Consider the following 27,061-nt stretch of genomic DNA (forward strand, 5'->3'; position numbering starts at 1 on the left):
ATGTGGTAAGCCCGGTCATTTTATCGCTAAATGTCCTTTGTCTAGTGATAGTGATAGGGGTGATGACAAGAAGGGAAAGAGAAGAGAAAAGGAGAGATACTACAAGAAGAAGGGCGGCGATGCCCATGTTTGCCGGGAGTGGGACTCCGACGAGAGCTCCACCGACTCCTCCTCTGACGAGGACGCCGCAAACATCGCCGTCACCAAAGGCCTTCTCTTCCCCAACGTCGGCCACAAGTGCCTCATGGCAAAGGACGGCAAGAAAAAGAAGGTAAAATTAAGATCCTCCACTAAGTATGCAACCTCTAGTGATGAGGAAAATTCTAGTGATGATGAGGATAACTTGCTTACTCTTTTTGCCAATCTTAACATGCAACAAAAAGAGAAATTGAATGAATTAATTAGTGCCATTCATGAGAAGGATGAACTCTTGGATAGCCAAGAGGACTTCCTTATTAAAGAAAACAAAAAGCATGTTAAGGTTAAAAATGCTTATGCTCTAGAGGTAGAAAAATGTGAAAAATTAATTAGTGAGCTAAGCACTTGCCATGACACTATTTCCAACCTTAGAATTGAAAATGCAAATTTGATTGCTAAGGTTGACAGTCAAATATTTGTGATGATTCAATTGCCAATCTTAGAAATGATAATGCTAGTTCAATTGCTAAGATTGAAAACTTGAATGCCTCTCTTGCTATCCTTAGAAATGAGAATGAAAAATTGATTGCTAAGGCTAAAGACTTAAATGTTTGCAATGTTTCGATTTCCAATCTTAGAGATGAAAATGTCATATTACATGCTAAGATTGTTGAATTAAATTCTTGCAAACCCTCTAAAAGATTACCTAATTTTGTTAAGGGCAAGGCTCCCATGCCTCAGGATAACAAGGGTTACGATTTGTACCCTGCCGGTTATCCCGAGCACAAAATTAGGAGAATTCAGTCTAGGAAGTCTCACTCTGGCTCTAATCATGCTTTTATGTATAAGAGTGAGGCATATAGTTCTAGGTAATCAACTCGTGCTAAATTACCTAAGAAGAAAACTCCTATTGCATCAAATGAACTTAACATTTCATTTAAGACCTTTGATGCATCATATGTGCTAACTAACAAATCAAACAAAGTAGTTGCCAAATATGTTGGGGGCAAACACAAGGGGTCAAAGACTTGTGTTTGGGTACCCAAGGTGCTTGTTTCTAATGTCAAAGGACCCAAGACCGTTTGGGTACCTAAGAACAAGGCCTAAATTTGTTTTGTAGGTTTATGCATTTGGTGGCTCAAGTTGGATCATCGATAGCGGGTGCACAAACCACATGACAGAGGAGAAGAAGATGTTCTCCTCCTACGAGAAAAACCATGATCCCCAAAGAGCTATCACATTCGGGGATAGAAATCAAGGTTTGGTCAAAGGATTGGGTAAAATTGCTATATCTCCTGACCACTCTATTTCCAATGTTTTTCTTGTTGATTCTTTAGATTACAATTTGCTTTCTGCTTCTCAATTATGCAAAATGGGCTACAACTGTCTTTTTACGGATATAGGTGTTACTGTCTTTAGAAGAAGTGATGATTCAGTAGCATTTAAGGGAGTGCTAGGGGGTCAGCTATACTTAGTAGATTTTGATAGAGCTGAACTCAACACTTGCTTAATTGCTAAGACTAACATGGGTTGGCTCTGGCACTGCCGACTAGCCCATGTTGGGATGAAGAATCTTCATAAGCTTCTAAAGGGAGAGCACATTTTGGGACTAACCAATGTTCATTTTGAGAAAGACAGGGTTTGTAGCGCATGTCAAGCAGGAAAGCAAGTTGGTGTTCATCATCCACACAAGAACATCATGACGACCGACAGGCCGCTTGAGCTACTCCACATGGATCTATTCGGCCCGATAGCTTACATAAGCATCGGCGGGAGTAAGTATTGTCTTGTAATTGTGGATGATTATTCTCGCTTCACTTGGGTGTTCTTTTTGCAGGAAAAATCTCAAACCTAAGAGACTTTAAAGGGATTCTTGAGAAGGGCTCAAAATGAGTTCAGCTTGAGGATAAAAAAGATTAGAAGCGATAACAAAACGGAGTTCAAGAACTCTCAAATAGAAGGCTTCCTTGAGGAGGAGGGCATCAAGCATGAGTTCTCTTCTCCCTACACGCCACAACAAAATGGTGTAGTGGAGAGGAAGAATAGAACTCTATTGGACATGGCAAGGACCATGCTTGATTTTAAGACTTCGGATCGGTTTTGGGCCAAGGCGGTCAACACCGCTTGCTACGCCATCAACCGGTTATATCTTCACCGAATCCTCAAGAAGACATCTTATGAACTCCTAACCGGTAAAAAGCCCAATGTTTCATATTTTAGAGTCTTTGGTAGCAAATGCTTTATTCTTGTTAAAAGAGGTAGAAAATCTAAATTTGCTCCTAAGGCTGTAGAAGGCTTTTTACTAGGATATGATTCAAACACAAGGGCATATAGAGTCTTTAACAAGTCCACTAGACTAGTTGAAGTTTCTTGTGACATTGTGTTTGATGAAACTAACGGCTCTCAAGTAGAGCAAGTTGATCTTGATGAGCTAGATGATGAAGAGGCTCTGTGCGTTGCGCTAAGGAACATGTCCATTGGGGATGTGTGTCCTATGGAATCCAAAGAGCCTCCACATACACAAGATCAACCATCTTCCTCCATGCAAGCATCTTCACCAACCCAAGATGAGAATCAAGCTCAAGATGATGAAGATGAGGATCAAGAAGATGAGCCACCTCAAGAGGAGGGCAATGATCAAGGAGGAGATGTCCATGATCAAGACAAGGAAGATGATGAGGGTCCAAGACTGCCACACCCAAGAGTCCACCAAGCAATCCAACGAGATCACCCCGTGAACACCATCCTCGGCGATATTCATAAGGGGGTAACCACTCGATCTCATGTTGCTCATTTTTGTGAACATTACTCTTTTGTTTCCTCTATTAAGCCACACAGAGTAGAGGAAGCACTTCAAGATTCGGATTGGGTGCTGGCGATGCAAGAGGAGCTCAACAACTTCACGAGGAATGAGGTATGGCATTTAGTTCCACGTCCTAACCAAAATGTTGTAGGAACCAAGTGGGTCTTTCGCAACAAGCAAGATGAGCATGGTGTGGTTACAAGGAACAAAGCCCGACTTGTGGCCAAGGGATATTCACAAGTCGAAGGTTTGGATTTCGGTGAAACCTATGCACCCGTAGCTAGGCTTGAGTCAATTCGCATTTTACTTGCCTATGCTACTTACCATGGCTTCAAGCTTTATCAAATGGACGTGAAGAGTGCCTTCCTCAATGGACCAATTAAGGAAGAGGTCTACGTTGAGCAACCTCCTGGCTTTGAAGATAGTGAGTATCCTAACCATGTATATAAACTCTCTAAGGCGTTTTATGGGCTCAAGCAAGCCCCAAGAGCATGGTATGAATGCCTAAGAGATTTTCTTATCACTAATGGCTTCAAAGTCAGAAAAGCTGATCCTACTCTCTTTACAAAAACACTTGCAAATGATTTGTTTGTATGCCAAATTTATGTTGATGATATCATATTTGGGTCTACTAACGAATCTACATGTGAAGAGTTTAGTAGGATCATGACTTAAAAATTCGAGATGTCTATGATGGGGGAGTTGAAGTATTTCTTAGGATTTCAAGTGAAGCAACTCCAAGAGGGCACCTTCATTAGCCAAATGAAGTACATTCAAGACATACTCACAAAGTTTGGGATGAAGGATGCCAAGCCCATCAAGACACCCATGGGAACAAATGGGCATCTCGACCTCGACACGAGAGGTAAATCCGTAGATCAAAAGGTATACCGGTCGATGATAGGTTCTTTACTCTATTTATGTGCTTCACGACCGGATATTATGCTTTCCGTATGCATGTGTGCAAGATTCCAAGCCGATCCTAAGGAAGTTCACCTTAGGGCTGTAAAACGAATCTTGAGATATTTAGTTGATACTCCTAAGTTCGGCCTTTGGTACCCCAGGGGATCCTGATGTGCACCCGTTGGGTGATTGCCCGATCTTTCGATGAGAGGGTGTGGAATAACTCGATTGGGGGAGGAGACGATGTTCACGGCCCGACTACAGCCTTCCAAAGACGCTGCACCTTAGCAACCGATACACCACCTCCTATGGCTGTTGTCGGTGTTTTGGGTCCGACCGCACACCCGGGGTTGCCCCTCAAGGTGTTTTTAGGAGTAGGACGGTGTCGACGACTGTAGCAAAATGGTTCGTGCCGATCGCACAGAGGACAATGGACAAGATTTGCAGGTTCGGGCCGCTTAGAAGTGCGTAACACCCTACGTCCTGGTGAGTATATGAGCGTGGTTACAAGAGGATTTTCTGGATAGAGGGCACAGAGAGTTTTTTGTGGGTGGCTAAGTAGAACCGGGTCGATCGATCTGAAGGGGTGCCCCCTAGGCCTTATATACTCGGCCGTGGAGCATTACAGGTGATATGATAACAACAAGTAGCTGAAAGATAGTGAACCTCTTGAGTTTATCCTTACGTAACCTCCCCCGACTTATCCTCGCATGGCTCCGTTGCATGGGGGCTTTAGCGCGGGAAAGTCGGGTCTCTGTTTGTGATTCATTCGTTCGACGTTGTGGGCCGCCTGTGCTTGCACTAATCAGTCCCACGTCTTCTTTATTGGTTGTCCTTCCCTAGGCCCACGAAAGAATGACCTTACGAACTATTGGGCCCTTGGGCTTTTCGTGAGGCCTTTTGCTTCTTTAGTGGACCCAGGGGATATCTATCCCCCACAAGCCCCCGATCTTTGAGTTAATTTAGAGGTAATCAACTCAAAGATCCAAGGTCCAGAAAATGACTTCCTGCTGTCTTCTCTGGCTCTGATCACTCGTTTAACCAAAGTTTGGTTTTGTGCTTGTGCCTTAGAAGTCGGCATTTTGTTTTGTAAGACTCTGGATTTCATTGGGTGCACCGGAGGTTCACCCAATGGGTGTAGCCCCCAACCTTTGAGTAGATTTTAGAAGATAATCTACTCGAAGGTCTTCTTCCAAAGGTTATCTCCATTCGCGCTCCTGCATCTCGGTTGAGGATTGGTCTTTTCAATTTTGCTCTACGCCTTAGAAGTCGGCGCTACGTCGGTTTAGAATAATACTCCATGGGGTGCACCGGAGGTGCACCCAATGGGTGTAGCCCCCGACCTTCAAATGGATTTTTTAAAGACAATCCATTCGAAGGTCTTCCTTCCGCTTGTGGAAACTGGCATGAAGCTACTTTGCATTATGCTTTTGAGGTCAGCATTATGTCATCAATATTTTGCTGCCTAGGTCAGCGTATATTTTGTCTTTAGCGGCCGAGTTTGCAATCCATCCATATTTTGCTAAGTAGTGCAATTTATTTGCTTCTGCGATTGATTGGACGTTTGACGGACGTTCTCTGTCTAGTCTTCACGTCGCTTCTGTCGGCCATATCTTGTACTTTGCTGGTTATATTTGGCTTTCCTCTGATCCTTACTGATATCTCATTTTTGTCTTGAGGTATTCACTGCATGCTCTGCACGGATGTGACCGTTTGAAAAATATACTGATAATTCCTGGGCGTCCCCCCCCAATGGGTGTGGGCAAGGGACGGCTTGGTACGCTGAGTGTTTTAGCCGGTTTCCTCTGAGTAGTAATGCGATGGGACGGCTAGTGTAATCATATCCTTTGCGCTGTTGACTGGAGACCCAATGGGTGTAGTGTTGCATGAAACGGCGTCCGCCGTCTGACGTGTCTTCGGGTGGGTGGAAGTGCTTATTGAATGCCTTGCGACTGTTCAGTGACCGCGGTTAGAAGTGAGCGGTTGCCTTTCCCTTCTATAAATAACCCCTTTGCTTCTCTGGTTTCTTCACATCTCTTCACTGCTCCTTACTGCCTCTTCCCTTTCTTCTCTCCCAAAGCTTCAACCATGGGCAAGAACAACAAGCGCAAGCGTGAGCCGACTCCTCCATCGGAGGAGTTTGGTGACTCGGAATACTCGGAGGAGGAGTTCTCCTCCGAGCCCGAGGGGTCTCCGACTCCCGCCTCTCCCCCGGCGTCGTCCGATGATTCGGACGACTCCCAGGGGATAGCCGCGGAGGTCTGGACATACATCCGGGCCGTCGAGCGCGCCGGGCTCGAAGGCTCGGATGAGTCGGAGTACTCCTCGGATGAGGAGGACTCGGACGGCGGCGACGAGGGTGAAGACGACGACGACGACGACGACGACGACGGCGACGGCAGCGGCAGGGGCGGCGGCGACGGCAGCAGGGACAGCACCAAGGGCGGCGGCGGCGGCAGGGGCAGGGCCAGTGGCTAGACGCCACTGGTCTTCTTAGATATTAGCATAGCTTAGTATAGCTAGAATAATGTAGTAGTAATTAGTGTATTTTAGTAGTAGTAGTAATGTAGAGTAGAATTAGGGAAGTACCAACTCATAAAGAGTTGGTTTGTAACTCGTTAACTTCCTTTTAATGAAGATTGTCGTTTATCCCCTCTTTTTGATGACTTGTCACTGCTTTTGCTGAACGTTGAACCGATTCTTTTGATATAGTAGAAACAGCGCCGAGCGATGTGAAGATTGACGTCAGCGTTTTAGAAGTAACACTGAGCAATCGAGCACAAGACCAGCGTTTTAGAGGCAATGCCGAATGATAGAAGGTCGGCATTGGCATTTTAGAAGTAATGCCAAGCGACAAAATACGGGGCCGGCATTTTAGAAATAACGCCGAGTGATAGAATATCGACGTCAGCGTTTTAGAAGTAATGCTGAGCGTTTGAACACGTGGTCGTCGTTTTAGAGGCAGCGCCAAGTGATTTGAAGGTCGGCGTCGGCATTTTTAGAAGTAATGCCGAGCGATTGAACACGTGGTCGGCGTTTTAGAGGCGACGCCGAGTGATTGAGGGTCGGCGTCGGCATTTTAGAAGTAATGCCGAGCGATTGAACACGTGGTCGGCGTTTTAGAGGCAGCGCCGAGTGATTGAAGGTCGGCGTCGGCATTTTAGAAGTAATGCCGAGCGATTGAACACGTGGTCGGCGTTTTAGAGGCAGCGCCGAGTGATTGAAGGTCGGCGTCGGCATTTTAGAAGTAATGCCGAGCGATTGAACACGGGGTCGGCGTTTTAGAGGCAGCGCCGAGTGATTGAAGGTCGGCGTCGGCATTTTAGAAGTAATGCCGAGCGATTGAACACGTGGTCGGCGTTTTAGAGGCAGCGCCGAGTGATAGCCAGCTTCTCAAGTTACTTTGAGGAAAATGGCCGAGTGATGAGGTGGCACATCGGCTTTATTGGAAATAACTGTTAGATATCCACGTGGCATGCTGGGATTTCGGAGATAACCGCCGGGTGATGACTGGGCACTTTTGAAAAGGTATCTGGCTCAAGAATATCCCTTAAGAGTCGCGCTTTCAGCCGCCTTTGCTTTCCGTGCCCTAGTTCTTGCATTTCCGCATCTGAATCTTCTCTGCCACTCGCCTCCTGCTCTGTTTCGCCAGCGAGAAACAAGATGGCGCCCAAGAGGAAGACCGCGAACTCGTCTGCTGCAGTGATCCCTGCCATCGACCCCAACAGCCAGTTACCCTTCGCAGGTAACCATATGTCTGTGATTTCTGAAGTTGAGCTTCTCCGCCTTGTTTCCATCGGGGTTCTCCCTCCACGGGAACTCTGTTCTTGGCGTTCTTGCCACGGGACTACTGTCCCTACCGAAGATACCCACGAGTCAGTGGTTTACACTCCTTTCCTTCTTCGCGGCCTCGGCCTTCCCATATCTCCTTTTTTCCGTGGCATCCTTGATTTTTATCACATCAACCTGACTCACTTGAACCCTAACTCCATTCTCCAAATCTCTATTTTCGTTCACCTTTGCGAAGCTTATCTTGGCGTGCTGCCGCATTTTGGCTTATGGAAGTATCTGTATCACTGCCGTCCTGGAATGGCCGGGGGGCAACATCAATTGGTCGGAGGTGCCAGCTTAGAGATGCGTCGGGGGCGGAAGACCGAGTATCTCGAGATACCCCTTAAAGACAGCATTAAAGGTTGGCGTCTGGAGTGGTTTATAATGGATAATTATGGAAATTCTCTCCCTTCCCGCTCGGGAAGACAGGCAGACGTTCGTACTCCGAGTTGGACTGAATCTCCCACGGACCAAGAAGTAGCCGAAGCGGGCGTGTTGCTTACTGAAGTTGGATTACTGAAAGAGAGAGGTCTGACTGCCGAAGCCGTGGTCACAGATTTTGTTTTCAAGAACATTCAGCCGCTGAAGGACAGGGCCTATCCGGCATATCTTTACCGAGGGCTGGCCGACTCAACCCGAGTTACCAATAGGAGAATTCCTTCTGTTGATTTGGTGAGCCGACTCGAGATGATCCTCAGGGGTAAAGTTTCAAACGTTGGAGCTCCAGTGGCATACTCGGCTTGGAACCTGCCTTCTCCCAAAGATTTCACTCTTTTTGTGTCCAATCCGCCCGTGACAGATAGCAACTTGGGTCTTAGAGTGCGACCTTCTGCTGAGGAGGTCCGTTCCTTAGCTTCGCTCGGGGAGATACCTGATGATGAACGGCAGATTTATTTTGAAGTGCCCCTGAACCCTAGTGACGCAGACATAAATGACATGCTCGATCTGCTAGCTGAGGATTCATCTGATACTGTTCCTGATGGTACATTGGCGGTGGTGCCGCTTCCAGAGGTTGATGTGACCTTGGATGTCTCGAAGCCTGTCAATACTCGCCCGAGGCGTCCCAGCCGAACCAGTCAGCCCGAGCCTTCTGCTGATGAGCAGAAGAAGAAAAGAAGACGCCTCCGGCGAGTGTCTAGCTTTGATGAGGATGCCAGCACCTTAGCTCCTGCTGCTGAAGAAATGACTGCAACTGGCCTTGCTGACATTGGTCCCAATGGGTGTGCTCCGCCTGCTGCTGACCCTAATGAGGATGCTGTTTGTGCTGTTGCTGTGGAAGATGAGGAGGAAGAGAACGAAACTCCATTAACTCGGAAAAACAGTCGGCAGTTCGTTGCTAGCGGTGGTAGTAGTGGGGTTCCTTCTCCTGCCTTGTCTGCTCTTATTGGCCTGCAAGAACTGTCCATGGCCAATTTCGATCAAGCTCTAGAGGATATGGTCCCTGAGAACTTGCTGTTGGAACCTGCAGACGCTGATGCAACAGAAACTTGTGCAGCCGTGCCAGATGCTGGGTTGAGGTCGTCCCGTGCCTCGTCGACCTTAGAGCACGATCTCGAGGGCCGGGATGATGACTTGGATCGTCCTGATCCTGTGGAAGTGGCTGAAGGCCCGTCGACCTTAGAGGTGGTCACGGCAGAGAGCTTGGATCCTTTGAATAGTGCTGACATGTGCCCAGCCCCCGAGGGTGTTGCCGGGGAGGACTCAGCTCAGGTGAGGAGCGTAGGCCACTACCCAGCCCCCGAGGGTGTTGCCGGGGGTGACCCGGCTCAAGTGGGCAGTGCCAACCTTGACCCAGCCCCCGAGGGTGTCCGAGCGAGGTCTCCCTCCTGCACTTCCATGGATGTTCATGTGGGTTCACCTTCACACTCTGACGGCATGATGGTGGCTCAAACTCCAGATCAGGGGGTCGCTTTGGAGGGCAGCATCCCCACTGGTCTGGCGTTAAGCTCTGCTGAATGTACTGAGCTCGTTCCTGTCGGTCTGCTGCAAGCTGCTCCGAGTGGTGGTCTGGCACCTGGTCATCATCTGATTTCTCCTGACTGGGGGATCCCTTCGCTTTTCTCCAACCTCCAGGTGCTGTGCTGTGCTTTAGTTTGATATTTATGTTGCATGAATTGTTGCCATTATGCTCATCCGCTCTTCTTATCAGGCTTTGGTGGATGGAATGGTCGGCCAGCTGAAGTCGCCGGGTGCTTCAATCCCGGAGGTGGCTTCATCTCTTGAGCGTTGGAATCCGGTGTTGCTTCGGGGTCGTGTATCTGAGTTGGAGGCCACCAATGCTGGTTAGTGTCCTTTATTCTTCTTCTTTGTTCTTGCCCGTGAGTTGTTTTTCCTTCTGACCTCATTTTGTTTGAATATTTCTTGATAGGAATGACTCGGCGGATCACAGTTCTTGAAGAAAAACACTCTCAAGATCAAGCTGAAATGGCTCGACGATGCGCTGACTTTGAGGAGAAGTATTCTCAAAGTCAGATCGAGTTGAGTCAGGTCTCTGCTGCTTTGGATGATGCCAACGCTCTGAGTTCTTCTCTTCATGCTCAGCTTGACTCTGAGAAGGTAGCTTACGAACCTGTGCTTCGCCTTATCATGCTCTAGGGTTCTGAATGAGTTTGATTTTTGCTTGTAGGAAGAAAGACGTATCCTTGCTGCTTCTCGCGACAACTTGGACAGATTGTATCGAGATTCCAGTAACTCGCTGACCATCTTGGAGAGGAGCCACCGTTTTACGTTGGAGGAGCTTGACAATCAGCGCCGTCAACTGCAAGAATCTTCGGACGAAGTGGCCCGCCTTACACAGTTGCTATCAGCAAAGGATGCCACCATCAAGGAACTCCGAGCTTCCAAGAAAACCATTGCCCGGGAGTTAGAAACTGCTCAGCTGGCCGCTAAAACCGCTGAAGAGACTGCTGCTACTCTCAAAACCCAGCGCGACAAAGCCATGGACAAGGCTATTCGAGCGGGGCGAATCTTGATGAGGAGGCCCAGAGTGGTAGTTCCTGAAGATATAAAAGCTGATGTGCGTGCCGCCCCTGATTCTTCGATTCGCCCTTCTTCATCGGTCGTTCCTGAGAAAGATATTGGAAAATAGAGAAACACTTTGCGTGCCGCGAGCACGCGGTTAGTATGAGCAAGCATTCATTTAGAGGACATCAGCTTATCATCTGAATGTTATGATTTCTTTTCTTGTCGTATCAGAATTTATTAGTTTGCAAGTTTGTGGTAACGCTGCATGATGATTATGAAGTTTGTTTGTGGGATATGGAAATCATCCCCTGAACTGCATAAGCGCGAGTATGCTATACCGGTTTAAGCCGTCAATGACTTTTAGCCGGTAACTTCCGTTAGTAGGGTTTAGTGATCGCCCTAGGTAAAGTAAGCGTAAGCATGTTACACCGCCTTAAGTCGTTGCCGACTTAAGTCGATTGCTCCGTTTGTAGGGCATAGTGGTCACCCCGAGTTAAGTAAGCGTGAGCATGTTGCACCGCCTTAAGTCGTTGCCGACTTAAGTCGATTGCTCCGTTTGTAGGGCATAGTGGTCACCCCGAGTTAAGTAAGCGTGAGCATGTTGCACCGCCCTAAGTCGTTGCCGACTTAAGTCGATTGCTCCGTTTGTAGGGCATAGTGGTCACCCCGAGTTAAGTAAGCGTGAGCATGTTACACCGCCTTAAGTCGTTGCCGACTTAAGTCGATTGCTCCGTTTGTAGGGCATAGTGGTCACCCCGAGTTAAGTAAGCGTGAGCATGTTGCACCGCCTTAAGTCGTTGCCGACTTAAGTCGATTGCTCCGTTTGTAGGGCATAGTGGTCACCCCGAGTTAAGTAAGCGTGAGCATGTTGCACCGCCCTAAGTCGTTGCCGACTTAAGTCGATTGCTCCGTTTGTAGGGCATAGTGGTCACCCCGAGTTAAGTAAGCGTGAGCATGTTGCACCGCCTTAAGTCATTGCCGACTTAAGTCGATTGCTCCATTTGTAGGGCATAGTGGTCACCCCGAGTTAAGTAAGCGTGAGCATGTTGCACCGCCTTAAGTCGTTGCCGACTTAAGTCGATTGCTCCGTTTGTAGGGCATAGTGGTCACCCCGAGTTAAGTAAGCGTGCGAGTCAATCATAAATGAGCCAAGTATCTTTGAAGTCTCTCTTTATTGATGACGTATTTCCATTATACAGAATACATGGTCGCTTTGGCTGTTTTGAAATACAGCTAGGGGTAGAACTTTCGGAGGTGCTCTATGTTCCAGGAGTTCCCAACTTCCGTGCCATCCATTTGGGTGAGGCAATATGATCCGGGACGAGTGACTTCTGCCACTATGAAAGGTCCTTCCCATAAGGGTGATAACTTGTGCCGTCCCTCCCCCGTTAGAATTCGGCGGAGGACGAGGTCTCCCATCGAAAAGAAACGTTGCCGCACAGCTTTGTCATGGTAGCGCCTTAGAGTCTGCTGGTATCGTGCTGATTGAATCACCGCATTCAGTCGTTCTTCCTCGAGTACGTCAATATCCTCCAGCCTAGTGGCTTCGGCTTCTGCTATGCTTTCGAAGATCAATCTTGGCGCCCCAAACTTGAGATCAGCGGGTAGCACTGCCTCCGATCCATAGACCATAAAGAAAGGAGTGTTTCCATGCAGGGCCCGGCTAGGTTGAGTTCTCAAGCTCCAAACAACATAAGGCAATTCTCTTATCCATTTTCCTGCGAATTTTTCATTTTTATCAAAGACCCTTTTTCTAAGTGCCTCCAATATCATTCCGTTGGCTCGCTCAACCTGCCCGTTGGCTCTCGGATGGGCTACAGATGCATACTTGATCTGAATGCTTTTTTGATCGCAGAAGTCAAAGAATTCTGAGCTGGTGAAGTTGGATCCTAAGTCAGTGATGATGCTGTTTGGTATCCCAAATCTGAATATTATATCCTGTATGAATTCCACGGCCTTAGCAGAGGTTAAAGAAGCAATGGGCTTGAACTCTATCCATTTAGTGAATTTGTCAATTGCCACCAATATGTGGGTATAACCTCCTTGAGCTTTCTTGAAAGGTCCAATCATATCCAATCCCCAGCATGCGAAAGGCCAAGTTATTGGTATGGTCTGTAGCTGCTGTGCTGGTATGTGCTGTTGCTTCGACAGGTATTGACAAGCTTCGCATCTCTGAACTAACTCGGCTGCGTCGTTTTTTGCTGTCGGCCAATAGAACCCTGATCTGAAGACCTTCCCGACTAGTGTTCTGGAGGCTGCATGTATTCCACATTGCCCTGCATGGACTTCCTCCAGAAGTTGCTTCCCAGTGGATGGGAGAATACACTTCATGAGAACCCCTGATGCGCCCCTTCTGTATAATATCTCCCCAATGAGTGTGTAGTGAGCCGACTGTCTGGCAATGCGCTCTGCTGAGTTCTTGTCGTCTGGCTCTTCTTCGTTCTTTATGTACTTAATGATCGGCCTCCTCCAGTCATCAGAGTCTGACTCGGGTTGATCTACGATGTTGCACTCTTCTGTTTGGTCTATTGAGATACTCGGCCGTGTAATTTCCTGCACGAAAACTCCGGGTGGGACCTGAGTTCGACCGGATCCGAGCTTGGATAGTGTATCAGCTGCTGTGTTACGATCCCTTTCCACATGATGAAATTCCAGACCCTCGAACTTATCTTCCAGCTTCCGAACGGCAGCGCAATATTTTCCCATTGAATCACTTGAACAATCCCATTCTTTGTTTATCTGGCTAATGACTACCAGAGAGTCTCCATATACCATCAATCTCTTGACGCCCAGTGATATGGCAATGTTTAATCCGTGTATCAAGGCTTCATACTCGGCTGCGTTGTTAGAGGCCGGGAATAGCAGCTGGAGAGCATACTTGAGGTGCTCGCCTCCAGGTGCAGTGAAGAGAATTCCTGCTCCTGCTCCTTGCAGTTTCAGCGAGCCATCAAAATACATTTGCCATACTTCTGCGGTTTCTGGATTATCCGGTACTTGCTGTTCTGTCCACTCTGATACGAAATCAACCAGTGCTTGAGTTTTGACGGCTGTGCGAGGTCGGAACTCGATATCATGGGATCCCAACTCGCATGCCCACTTGGCTATTCGGCCAATGGCTTCCTTGTTGTGAAGGATATCTCCTATTGGAAAACCAGTGACTACTATGACTTTGTGGTCGTCAAAGTAGTGACGCAGCTTGCGGGCAGTTAGAAGTACTGCATATAATAGCTTCTGAACCTGAGGATATTTTTTCTTCGGGGGACCTAGAACTTCACTGATGAAGTAAACAGGATGTTGTACCGGGTAGGCATGCCCTTCTTCCACTCGCTCAACTACCAACGCAGTGCTTACCACGTGAGTCGTGCAAGAGATATACAACAGCAGATCTTCAGCCGGTTGAGTCGGCGTAGCTCGCTGGGGCGGTTTCAATACTGGTGGTGTTGTCAGGAATTTCTTCAGTGCGTCTAGAGCTTCTTGTGCCTCTGAAGTCCATTGAAACTTATCCACCTTCTTCAGCAGTTTATAAAATGGCAGACCTTTTTCTCCCAGCCTGGATATGAATCTGCTCAGGGCTGCCATACATCCAGTGAGTCGCTGAACCTTCTTTTGTGATCGAGGAGCTTCCATCTTCATGATAGCTTCAATCTTATCTGGATTAGCTTCAATTCCCCGGTGGCTGTGAGAGCACCTAGAGGGGGGGGGGGTGAATAGGTGATCCTTTAAAAACTTCAAACTTAAGCCACAAAAACTTGTTAAGTGTTAGCACGGTTATTGCCAAGTGGCTAAGGTGAAGTCTCAACAATCTCAACAAAACACAGTACCACAAGAGAATCAAACACAGAGTGACACAGTGGTTTTATCCCGTGGTTCGGCCAAGACCAACGCTTGCCTACTCCACGTTGTGGCGTCCCAACGGACGAGGGTTGCAATCAACCCCTCTCAAGCGGTCCAAAGACCCACTTGAATACCACGGTGTTTTGTTTTCCTTTCACTATCCCGTTTGCAAGGAATCTCCACAAATTGGAGTCTCTTGCCCTTACAAGTATATGATCACAAATGAAACACAGAGTAAGGGAGGGAAGCAACACACACAAATCCACAGCAAAAGCGCACACACACGGCCAAGAATCGAGCTCACAAGACTATCTCAGAGTTCTCACTTAGAACGGAGCTCGAATCACTTAGAAACACAAACGAATGCGCAGAGACTTAGTGTGGATGATCAAGAATGCTCAAAGGTTGCTTGTGTGTCTCCTCCATGCGCCTAGGGGCTCCTTTTATAGCCCCAAGGCAGCTAGGAGCCGTTGAGAGCAAATCCGGAAGGCCATCCTTGCCTTCTGTCGTCGGGGGCACCGGACAGTCCGGTGCACACCGGACACTGTCCGGTGCCCGATTTGTTTCCTTAAACGGCGAAGACGACCGTTGCAGACCGTTGGCAGATCTGGCGCTGTTGGCGCACCGGACATGTCCGGTGCACACCGGACAGTCCGGTGCCGTCTTCCGACCGTTGGCTCGGCCACATGTCCCGCGCGGATTGCGCGGCCGACCGTTGGCCCTGGCCGACCGTTGGCTCACCGGACAGTCCGGTGCACACCGGACAGTCCGGTGAATTTTAGCCGTACGCCGCCGGCCAATTTCCCGAGAGCGGCCAGTTCGAGTCGCGCCAGCCTGGCGCACCGGACACTGTCCGGTGCACACCGGACAGTCCGGTGCTCCAGACCGAGCTGGGTCTTGGCAGCACACAGCCAAGTCCCTTCTCCTTTTCTCTATTCTTCTTCTTTCTGTTTCTAACACTTAGACAAATATATTAGTACTTAAAACCAATGTACTAAGGCTTAGAAACATACCTTTACTTCATGATTTTCACCTTGTTCATCCATGTACATAAATTCCCAATTAAGCACATGTGTTGGCACTCAATCACCAAAATACATAGAAATGGCCCAAGGGCACATTTCCCTTTCAATCTCCCCCTTTTTGGTGATTTATGCCAACACAACATAAAGCAACTAGAACAAGTGCAAACTCACTTCAAATAAAATAAATTTAAGTTTTATTCAATTTTGGCATATATGGATCATCCTTTGCCACCACTTGGTTTGTTTTTGCAAATCAAACTCAAATCTCTAAGTTAAACACACATGTTGAAGCATAAAGAGAATCATTCCAAAAGAGATTGATCAAAGATTTCAAAAACTCCCCCTATTTCCCATAATCAATACTTCTCCCCACAAGAAGCCAATTATTGACAAGAGAGACAACATAAGAATTTTGACAAACCAAAAATTCTATTCTACTATTTTCAAAATCTCTCAAGTGGTAGCTGATCCATTTATTGCTTTGGCCTTTATTTTCTCCCCCTTTGGCATCAAGCACCAAAACGGGATCAATTTGTGGCCCTTTAACCCCATTGCCTTACCAAAATCTTCACTTAAGAGCAAATGACAATAAGAGTTAATGAGATGGACTTGGAATAAGTTACCCTCTCATCGGAGTGCAGTGGAAGTCTTGCATGATCCAAGTCCACCTTTTCCCTTTCAGTTCTCCTTTGTGACTAAAACAAGCAAACTCAAACATATGGTTAGTCTCAAAGGGTCAAGTTGTAACACATCTCCCCCTAAACATGTGCATCACTTTGCAACGGACTTGTGAGGTCCAGGGAGTGTTTGTACAACTTGAGCACCATAATCAGCAACAAAATGCAAAAAGGAACATGATCAAAAGCATAACTACATGTATGCTACAATTCAATCCAGGTTCCGCGAATCTAAGACATTTAGCTCACTACGCAACCTGCAAAAGGTCTTCTCATCGAGAGGCTTAGTGAAGATATCGGCTAGCTGGTTCTCGGTGCTAACATGAAACACTTCGATATCTCCCTTTTGCTGGTGGTCTCTCAAAAAGTGATGCCGGATGTCTATGTGCTTTGTGCGGCTGTGTTCAACAGGATTTTCCGCCATGCGGATAGCACTCTCATTATCACATAGGAGTGGGACTTTGCTCAGATTGTAGCCAAAGTCCCTGAGGGTTTGCCTCATCCAAAGTAGTTGCGCGCAACACTGTCCTGCGGCAACATACTCGGCCTCAGCGGTGGATAGGGCAACGGAAGTTTGTTTCTTAGAGTTCCATGACACCAGGGACCTTCCTAAGAATTGGCACGTCCCCGATGTACTCTTCCTATCGACCTTACATCCAGCATAGTCGGAGTCTGAGTATCCAACTAAGTCAAAGGTAGACCCCTTTGGATACCAGAGCCCGAAGCAAGGCGTAGCAACCAAATATCTAAGAATTCGCTTCACCGCCACTAAGTGACACTCCTTAGGATCGGATTGAAATCTAGCACACATGCATACGCTAAGCATAATATCCGGTCTACTAGCACATAAATAAAGCAAAGAACCTATCATTGACCGGTATGCTTTTTGATCAACGGACTTACCTCCTTTGTTGAGGTCGGTGTGTCCGTCGGTCCCCATCGGAGTCTTTGCGGGCTTGGCGTCCTTCATCCCAAACCGCTTTAGCAGATCTTGCGTGTACTTCGTTTGGGAGATGAAGGTGCCTTCCTTGAGTTGCTTCACTTGGAACCCAAGGAAGTAGTTCAACTCGCCCATCATCGACATCTCGAATTTCTGCGTCATCACCCTGCTAAACTCTTCACAAGACTTTTGGTTAGTAGAACCAAATATTATGTCATCAACATAAATTTGGCACACAAACAAATCACCATCACATGTCTTAGTGAAAAGAGTTGGATCGGCCTTCCCAACCTTGAAAGCATTAGCAAGTAAAAAGTCTCTAAGGCATTCATACCATGCTCTTGGGGCTTGCTTAAGTCCATAGAGCGCCTTAGAGAGCTTACACACATGGTCGGGGTACCGTTCATCCTCGAAGCCAGGGGGTTGCTCCACGTACACCTCCTCCTTGATTGGCCCGTTGAGGAAGGCGCTCTTCACATCCATTTGAAACAACCTGAAAGAATGGTGAGCGGCATATGCTAGCAAGATACGAATTGATTCTAGCCTAGCCACAGGAGCAAAAGTCTCCTCGAAATCCAAACCTGCGACTTGGGCATAACCTTTTGCCACAAGTCGAGCCTTGTTCCTCGTCACCACCCCGTGCTCGTCCTGTTTGTTGCGGAACACCCACTTGGTTCCCACAACATTTTGCTTCGGACGAGGCACCAGTGTCCAAACTTCATTGCGCTTGAAGTTGTTTAACTCCTCTTGCATGGCCAACACCCAGTCCGGATCTAGCAAGGCCTCTTCTACCCTGAAAGGCTCAATAGAAGAGACAAAGGAGTAATGCTCACAAAAATTAACTAATCGAGATCGAGTAGTTACTCCCTTGCTAATGTCACCCAGAATTTGGTCGACGGGATGATCCCTTTGAATCATCGCTCGAACTTGAGTTGGAGGTGCCGGTTGCGCTTCTTCCTCTATCACTTGATCATCTTGTGCTCCCCCTTGATCAAGCGCCTCCACTTGAGGTACCTGTTCGTCATCTTTGGTTGGGGGTTGCACCATAGTTGAGGAAGAAGGTTGATCTCGTTCATCTTGTTCCTGTGGCCGTACTTCTCCAATCGCCATGGTCCGTATAGCGGCCGTCGGAACATCTTCTTCATCTACATCATCACAATCAACAACTTGCTCTCTTGGAGAGCCATTAGTCTCATCAAATACAACGTCGCTAGAGACTTCAACCAAACCCGATGATTTGTTGAAGACTCTATACGCCTTTGTATTTAAGTCATAACCTAACAAAAACCCTTCTACAGCTTTGGGAGCAAACTTAGAATTTCTACCCTTCTTCACTAGAATGTAGCATTTACTCCCAAATACACGAAAGTACGATACATTGGGTTTGTTACCGGTTAGTAGCTCATACGACGTCTTCTTGAGGAGGCGATGAAGGTAGACCCTGTTGATGGCGTGGCAAGCCGTGTTCACGGCTTCCGTCCAAAAGCACTCGGGGGTCTTGAACTCTCCTAGCATCGTCCTCGCCATGTCGATGAGCGTCCTGTTCTTCCTCTCTACCACACCATTTTGCTGTGGTGTGTAGGGAGCGGAGAACTCGTGCTTGATCCCTTCCTCTTCAAGGAACTCCTCCACTTGAAGGTTCTTGAACTCGGACCCGTTGTCGCTTCTTATCTTTTTCACTTTGAGCTCAAACTCATTTTGAGCCCTCCTGAGGAAGCGCTTGAGGGTCCCTTGGGTTTCAGACTTATCCTGCAAAAAGAACACCCAAGTGAAGCGGGAAAAGTCATCAACAATAACTAGACCATACTTACTTCCTCCTATGCTTAGATAGGCGACGGGTCCGAAGAGGTCCATATGCAGTAGCTCCAGGGGTCTTGACGTGGTCATCACATTCTTGCTGTGATGCGCTCCTCCCACCTGTTTACCTGCCTGACAAGCTGCACAAGGTCTATCTTTTTCGAAATGTACATTTGTTAGACCTATCACATGTTCTCCCTTTAGAAGCTTGTGGAGGTTCTTCATCCCCACATGTGCTAAGCGGCGATGCCATAGCCAGCCCATGCAAGTCTTAGCCATTAAGCATGCATCTAGACCGGCCTCTTCTTTTGCAAAATCAACTAAATAAAGTTTGCCGTCTAGTACACCCTTAAAAGCTAGTGAACCATCACATCTTCTAAAGACAGACACATCTACATTTGTAAATAAACAATTATATCCCATTTGACATAATTGACTGACAGATAGCAAATTATATCCAAGACTCTCCACTAAGAATACATTTGATATAGAATGCTCATTAGAAATTGCAATTTTACCTAGCCCTTTTACCTTGCCTTGATTCCCATCACCGAATATAATTGAATCTTGGGAATCCTTATTTTTGACGTAGGAGGTGAACATCTTCTTCTCCCCCGTCATATGGTTTGTGCATCCGCTGTCAATAATCCAGCTTGAACCCCCGGATGCATAAACCTGCAAGGCAAATTTAGGCTTGGGTCTTAGGTACCCAACTCATGTTGGGTCCTGCAAGGTTAGCACAAATGTCCTTAGGGACCCAAATGCAAGTCCTGTCTCCCTTGCATTTTGCCCCTAACTTCCTAGCAACTATTTTCCTATCCTTTCTACAAATAGCAAAGGAAGTGTTTAAAGCACAATAAATTATAGAAGGTTCATTCACTACTTTCCTAGGAGCATGAATAACATCCTTTCTAGGCACATGAGCAATATTTCTCCTAGGCATATCCCTATCATGCTTATAAGAAGAACTAGAGGCAAACATGGCATGAGAATCATAAACATGTGAATCAAAATCATTATAAGCATTTCTAGCATTTCTCCTATCATAATACATAAAAGCATGGTTCTTTTTAGCATTACTAGCCATAGGGGCCTTCCCTTTCTCCTTGACGAAGATGGGAGCCTTATGGCTTGTTAAGTTCTTGGCCTCTCTCTTGAAGCCAAGACCATCCTTAATTGAGGGGTGTCTACCAACAGTATAGGCATCCCTTGCAAATTTTATTTTATCAACTTCATTCTTGCTAGTCTTAAGTTGGGCATTAAGACTAGCCACTTCCTTATTTAATTTGGAAATTAAAACTAGATGTTCACTACAAGCATCAACATCGAAATCCTTACACCTAGTGCAAATCTTAACATGTTCTACACAAGAATTAGATTTATTTGCTACTTCTAACTTAGCATTTAAATCATTGTTAACACCTTGTAAAGTAGAAATGGTTTCATGACAAGTAGATAGTTCATAAGAAAGCATTTCATTTCTTTTTACTTCTAAAGCATATGATTTTTGTGCCTCTACAAATTTATCATGTTCATCATACAATAAATCCTCCTGCTTTTCTAAAAGCCTATCCTTTTCATTCAATGCATCAATCAATTCATTGATTTTATCTATCTTAGATCTATCTAAGCCCTTGAACAAGCATGAATAATCTATGTCATCATCACTAGACTCACTATCACTAGAAGAAGCATAAGTGGAGTCTTGAGTACTCACCTTCTTCTCCCTTGCCATAAGACATGTGAGACGCTCGTTTGGGAAGAGAGCCGATTTGTTGAAGGCAGTGGCGGCGAGTCCTTCGTTGTCGGAGTCGGAGGAGGAGCAATCCGAGTCCCACTCCTTTCCTAGATGCGCCTCGCCCTTTGCCTTCTTGTATTGCTTCTTCTTTTCTCTTTTGTTCCCCTTTTCCTGGTCACTTTCATTATCGGGACAGTTAGCGATAAAATGACCAAGCTTACCGCATTTGAAGCATGAGCGCTTCCCCTTGGTCTTGATCTTGCTTGGCTGCCCCTTGCGACCATTTAGCGCCGTCTTGAATCTCTTGATGATGAGAGCCATCTCTTCATCGTTGAGTCCGGCCGCCTCAATTTGTGCCACCTTGCTAGGTAGCGCCTCCTTGCTTCGTGTTGCCTTGAGAGCGAGAGGTTGCGGCTCGTTGATCGGACCATTCAAGGCGTCGTCCACATATCTCGCCTCCTTGATCATCATTCGCCCGCTAACAAATTTCCCAAGAACTTCTTCGGGCGACATCTTGGTGTACCTGGGATTTTCACGTATATTGTTCACCAAGTGAGGATCAAGAACGGTAAATGACCTTAGCATTAGGCGGACGACGTCGTGGTCCGTCCATCGCGTGCTCCCGTAGCTTCTTATCTTGTTGATAAGGGTCTTGAGCCGATTGTATGTTTGCGTTGGCTCCTCGCCCCTTATCATTGCGAACCGTCCAAGCTCGCCCTCCACCAACTCCATCTTGGTGAGTAAGGTGACGTCGTTCCCCTCATGAGAAATCTTGAGGGTGTCCCAGATTTGCTTGGCGTTATCCAAGCCGCTCACCTTATGGTATTCATTCCTGCACAAGGAAGCTAGAAGAACAGTAGTAGCTTGTGCATTCTTATGAATTTGTTCATTAATGAACATGGGACTATCCGAACTATCAAAATGCATTCCACTCTCTACAATCTCCCATATACTAGGATGGAGAGAGAATAGGTGACTACGCATTTTGTGGCTCCAAAATCCGTAGTCCTCTCCATCTAAGTGTGGGGGCTTGCCGAGTGGAATGGAGAGCAAATGAGAATGTGAACTTTGCGGAATACGAGAGTAATCAAAAGAAAAGTTCGAATTAACCGGTTTTCTTCTCTCGTAGTCGTTGTGGTCCTCGTCCTTTTGGGAAGAAGTAGACTCGTCGCTGTCGTAGTAGACGATCTCCTTGATGCGCCTGGTCTTCTTCTTCTTCCCTTCCTTCCGTCTTTGGCCCGAGCCGGAGTCGGTAGGCTTATCGTCCTTCGGCTCGTTGACGAAGGATTCCTTTTCTTTGTCGTTGATCACTATACCCTTCCCCTTAGGATCCATCTCTTCGGGCGGTTAGTCCCTTTGTGAAGAGAACGGCTCCGATACCAATTGAGAGCACCTAGAGGGGGGGGGGTGAATAGGTGATCCTTTAAAAACTTCAAACTTAAGCCACAAAAACTTGTTAAGTGTTAGCACGATTATTGCCAAGTGGCTAAGGTGAAGTCTCAACAATCTCAACAAAACACAGTACCACAAGAGAATCAAACACAGAGTGACACAGTGGTTTTATCCCGTGGTTCGGCCAAGACCAACGCTTGCCTACTCCACGTTGTGGCGTCCCAACGGACGAGGGTTGCAATCAACCCCTCTCAAGCGGTCCAAAGACCCACTTGAATACCACGGTGTTTTGTTTTCCTTTCACTATCCCGTTTGCAAGGAATCTCTACAAATTGGAGTCTCTTGCCCTTACAAGTATATGATCACAAATGAAACACAGAGTAAGGGAGGGAAGCAACACACACAAATCCACAGCAAAAGCGCACACACACGGCCAAGAATCGAGCTCACAAGACTATCTCAGAGTTCTCACTTAGAACGGAGCTCGAATCACTTAGAAACACAAACGAATGCGCAGAGACTTAGTGTGGATGATCAAGAATGCTCAAAGGTTGCTTGTGTGTCTCCTCCATGCGCCTAGGGGCTCCTTTTATAGCCCCAAGGCAGCTAGGAGCCGTTGAGAGCAAATCCGGAAGGCCATCCTTGCCTTCTGTCGTCGGGGGCACCGGACAGTCCGGTGCACACCGGACACTGTCCGGTGCCCGATTTGTTTCCTTAAACGGCGAAGACGACCGTTGCAGACCGTTGGCAGATCTGGCGCTGTTGGCGCACCGGACATGTCCGGTGCACACCGGACAGTCCGGTGCCGTCTTCCGACCGTTGGCTCGGCCACGTGTCCCGCGCGGATTGCGCGGCCGACCGTTGGCCCTGGCCGACCGTTGGCTCACCGGACAGTCCGGTGCACACCGGACAGTCCGGTGAATTTTAGCCGTACGCCGCCGGCCAATTTCCCGAGAGCGGCCAGTTCGAGTCGCGCCAGCCTGGCGCACCGGACACTGTCCGGTGCACACCGGACAGTCCGGTGCTCCAGACCGAGCTGGGTCTTGGCAGCACACAGCCAAGTCCCTTCTCCTTTTCTCTATTCTTCTTCTTTCTGTTTCTAACACTTAGACAAATATATTAGTACTTAAAACCAATGTACTAAGGCTTAGAAACATACCTTTACTTCATGATTTTCACCTTGTTCATCCATGTACATAAATTCCCAATTAAGCACATGTGTTGGCACTCAATCACCAAAATACATAGAAATGGCCCAAGGGCACATTTCCCTTTCAGGCTGACAATAAATCCGAGTAACTTTCCTGCTGGTACCCCGAAGACGCATTTCTCAGGACTGAGCTTCCATCTATATCTTCTCAGGCTATTGAAAACCAGCTGTAAATCTTCAATGAAGTTTTCTGGACTCTCTGTTTTAATCACCACGTCGTCTACGTAAGCCTCCACACGCTTGCCCCAGTGATCGGCTAAGCATGTTTGAATAGCTCTCTGATAAGTCGCTCCAGCGTTCTTGAGGCCGAACGGCATGGAGGTATAACAGAAAGCACCAAACGGGGTGATGAACGCCGTTTTTTCCTCGTCTTCTTTTGCCAAACTAATCTGATGATACCCGGAATAGCAATCTAAGAAAGACAGCATCGAACATCCAGCGGTGGAATCCACCACCTGATCTATCCTCGGGAGCCCGAAGGGATCCTTCGGACAGTGTTTGTTGAGATCAGTATAGTCGACGCACATGCGCCAATCCACTTTATTCTTTTTGAGTACAAGAACAGGGTTGGCTAACCACTCGGGGTGTAATACTTCTCTAATAAATCCGGCCGCGACCAAGCGAGCTAACTCGGCGCGAATGGCCTCTCTCTTGTCGGGCGTAAAACGATGCAGCTTTTGCCGGATCGGCCTCGCCTAAGGATAGACTTTCAATTTGTGCTCGGCCAATTCCCTCGGGACTCCCGGCATATCCGCAGTTTGCCATGCGAATACGTCTCGGTTATCTTGCAGGAACTGGACGAGCGCGCTTTCCTATTTGTCGCTCAAACTGGAGCTGATGATGGCCGCCTTGCGCTCATCAGCGAACCCCAGGTTGATCCGCTTGGTGTCCTCGGTCGGCCGCATAGAGGTCGCGACCTGAGCTTCGTTTGCCGGCACGTCGAGGTCTTCTTCAGGCTTAGAGTTCGCCGGTGTAGAAGAAACCATCGACGGTTTGGTGGTGAGGGCTGCTTGGATGGCCACTCGGAAACATTCTGCGGCGCCTTGGAAGTCGGCGCGCACAGTTATGATTCCTTGTGGTCCTGGCATCTTCAGTATCATGTACGTATAGTGTGGGATGGCCATGAACTTGGCCAGCCCTGGCCTCCCGATGATGGCGTTGTACCCGCAGTCGAAGTTCGCCACCTCGAACCTCAGGAACTCGGTTCTGTAGTTATCCGGAGTCCCGAAGGTGACCGGCATGTAGATGTGGCCCAGCGGGTATTCCCCTTCCGTCGGCACGATGCCGAAGAAAGGAGTGTCTGACTCGTGGAGCTCTTTGAGGTGAACTCCCAAGCCTTGGAGTGTACGGGGGAAGGTGACGTTGATGCTGCTCCCCCCGTCTACTAACACCTTCTTCACCCGGCTCTCTCGGATCACCGGATCGACAAGGAGCGGATATTTGCCCGGGTGGTCGAAGTTGAGCCATTGATCCCCCCGAGTGAACGTGATTGGGTGCTCCGACCACCGGTACGGGGCGGGAGGGCCGGTGGTCGCCACCAGTATCTGGCGATCGTTGAGCTTTTGTTGTCTCTTGTTCTCCTGCGACCCATGTCCACCGAAGATGACGTTGACCTCCCTGTCAACGCGCGGGAATGCTCCTCCTCCCCCCTCCTCCGGCTGATGGGGCTGTCGTGGTTCATCTGGTCCTCCCCTCGGCGGAGGAGGTGGTAGAGGTTGGAAAGGTCGGCCATGCCCGACGGAGTGCTTGAAATCCCGGCAGTTGCGGAGAGTGTGGCGCATATCCTTGTGGTACGGGCACTGGGCGTCGAGGATGTCATCCAGCGTGCGCTCGCCTCCACGAGGTCCTCCTCGGGCGCGAGAGGCGGGTGGTCCGGCGGCGTGTACTTCTTCGCGAGGCCTCTTCTCCCAGCGCTTGTCGGGCGGCTGGTTCGCGTCGCGTCGTGGTGCTGCTGCTGCGGGCTTTGCTCCTCCGATGAGGTCCTGGGCCCGCTCGTCAGCGGTGATGTAGAGGTCAGCTTCCCGGAACAGCTCCTCGGAGGTAGTCGGCGCCTTTTGCAGTATGGCTCGGACGAAAGCCGAGTCGTTAGATCCTCTGTAGAAGTCCTCGATTACGGCCGCCTCCGTGACCTCGGGGATGCGGTTTCTCATGGTCTGGAACCTCTTAAGGTACGACCTGAGAGTCTCATCCCCCCGGCGCTTGATGGATTTGAGGTCCCATGGTTGCGCTGGCTTGTCGGAGAGAGACTGGAAGTTGGCGGTGAAACGTCGACTGAAGTCTCCCCAGTCGTCGATGCAGTGTCGGGGTAGATGTCGTAGCCACTGCAGCGCGTCTTGCCCGAGGACGATGGGCAGATACGCAGTCATGACGTCCTCGGATGCCCCGGCAGCCCGAGCAGCGGTGGTGTAGACGGCCAACCAGCCCCCTGGATCCTGCTTAGGTTCATATTTGTCGACATTGGATACCTTGAAGTTGGGAGGCCATTGGATGGCCCTAAGGCGCGGAGTGAGGGCAGATACTCCGCACGTGTCCTCCTGTCGTCGAGGATGTCGTCTGTCCCGGGGAGGGGAGTGGCGGTGGTGGTTCCTCGACCGTCCCCGGGTGGTTCCACCAGTTGAAGCTGTCGCCGACTCAGTTCGGGTGGCCTGGCTTTGAGTCGGGAAGCCATGATCTCGATCATACTCCTCCCGACGGCGAATTTCGTTCTCGTGCCGCCGTTCGCGCGAAGCATTGATAGAGCTTCGCGCGTCTCGGCGACTGTTGATGGCGTGTCGCAGATCGTTCGGCGGGTGAGCGAGCGGTAGAAGATGGTTGGCTGCCTGAGTGAACAGGCGCCGGTATCCCTCGGCGTCAGGGGTCCGAGGAAGTCCGTCAGCTATCCGGGCTAGAACGCCTCCGACCTCGCTCGGCGTGTTCATCGCTCGGGCGAAGTCAGGGTTCAAGTTGCGCCCGAAGAGCGGATTCTCGCGTCGTTGCCTTGCGTCTTGCTCGGCTTGCTCCTGAGTCCGACGGCGATCACGTCGTCGGGAGTTCCTTCGTTCCCTGAAGACGCGTTCTTCCGGAGTTTCTCCTATCTCTGAGACCTCGTCTCGCGAGACAGGTTGCTCCGGATCCCGTTCTCCAGCTGCGTGATGTCGTCGAACGTTCCTGCGTCGGTTCCTTCGTCGGCGGGATTCTCGCTGGGGTGGTTCTTCTCCGGGCGCGGTCGGTTCATCGTCGGAGACGGCGGGCGACTCTGCCCTCCCGATGAAGAGGACGTCGGGGTAGAACGGTGTTTCTGCCGCGGCGACTTTCTTTCCGTTCTCCTTTGAGGTCGGAGGAACGGGAAGAACGACTGGCTTCTCCCTGATCTCCTTCCTTCTCATGACCTGTGTCCATTCTTTCGTCGGGGAAGTAGACAGCGGAGTCTTCCGGGTCAGCGAGCCTCTAGCTCCAGCCTCCCCGGAGACGATCTTGTTCTGAAGAACCGGAGGTAGCGTTTTTCCAGCATTTTCGGAGTTTGTTGGAGGAGACTTCTGTCCCGGCAGATCCGCGAGGCGGTGTAGAATTCCTTCTTCGTCCGCCACGGATGAGATTGCCCCGAAGCAGAATATGGATCCGGGACGCATGGTGATCTTGCTGTGGAAAGTGACGGCCATTGAGCTAGCTTGGATCGTCGACACACCCCCTACCTGGCGCGCCAGCTGTCGGTGTTTTGGGTCCGACCGCACACCCGGGGTTGCCCCTCAAGGTGTTTTTAGGAGTAGGACGGTGTCGACGACTGTAGCAAAATGGTTCGTGCCGATCGCACGGAGGACAATGGACAAGAT

This window comes from Zea mays, chromosome 8 (assembly GCF_902167145.1).
Source record: "Zea mays cultivar B73 chromosome 8, Zm-B73-REFERENCE-NAM-5.0, whole genome shotgun sequence".
NCBI lineage: Eukaryota > Viridiplantae > Streptophyta > Magnoliopsida > Poales > Poaceae > Zea > Zea mays.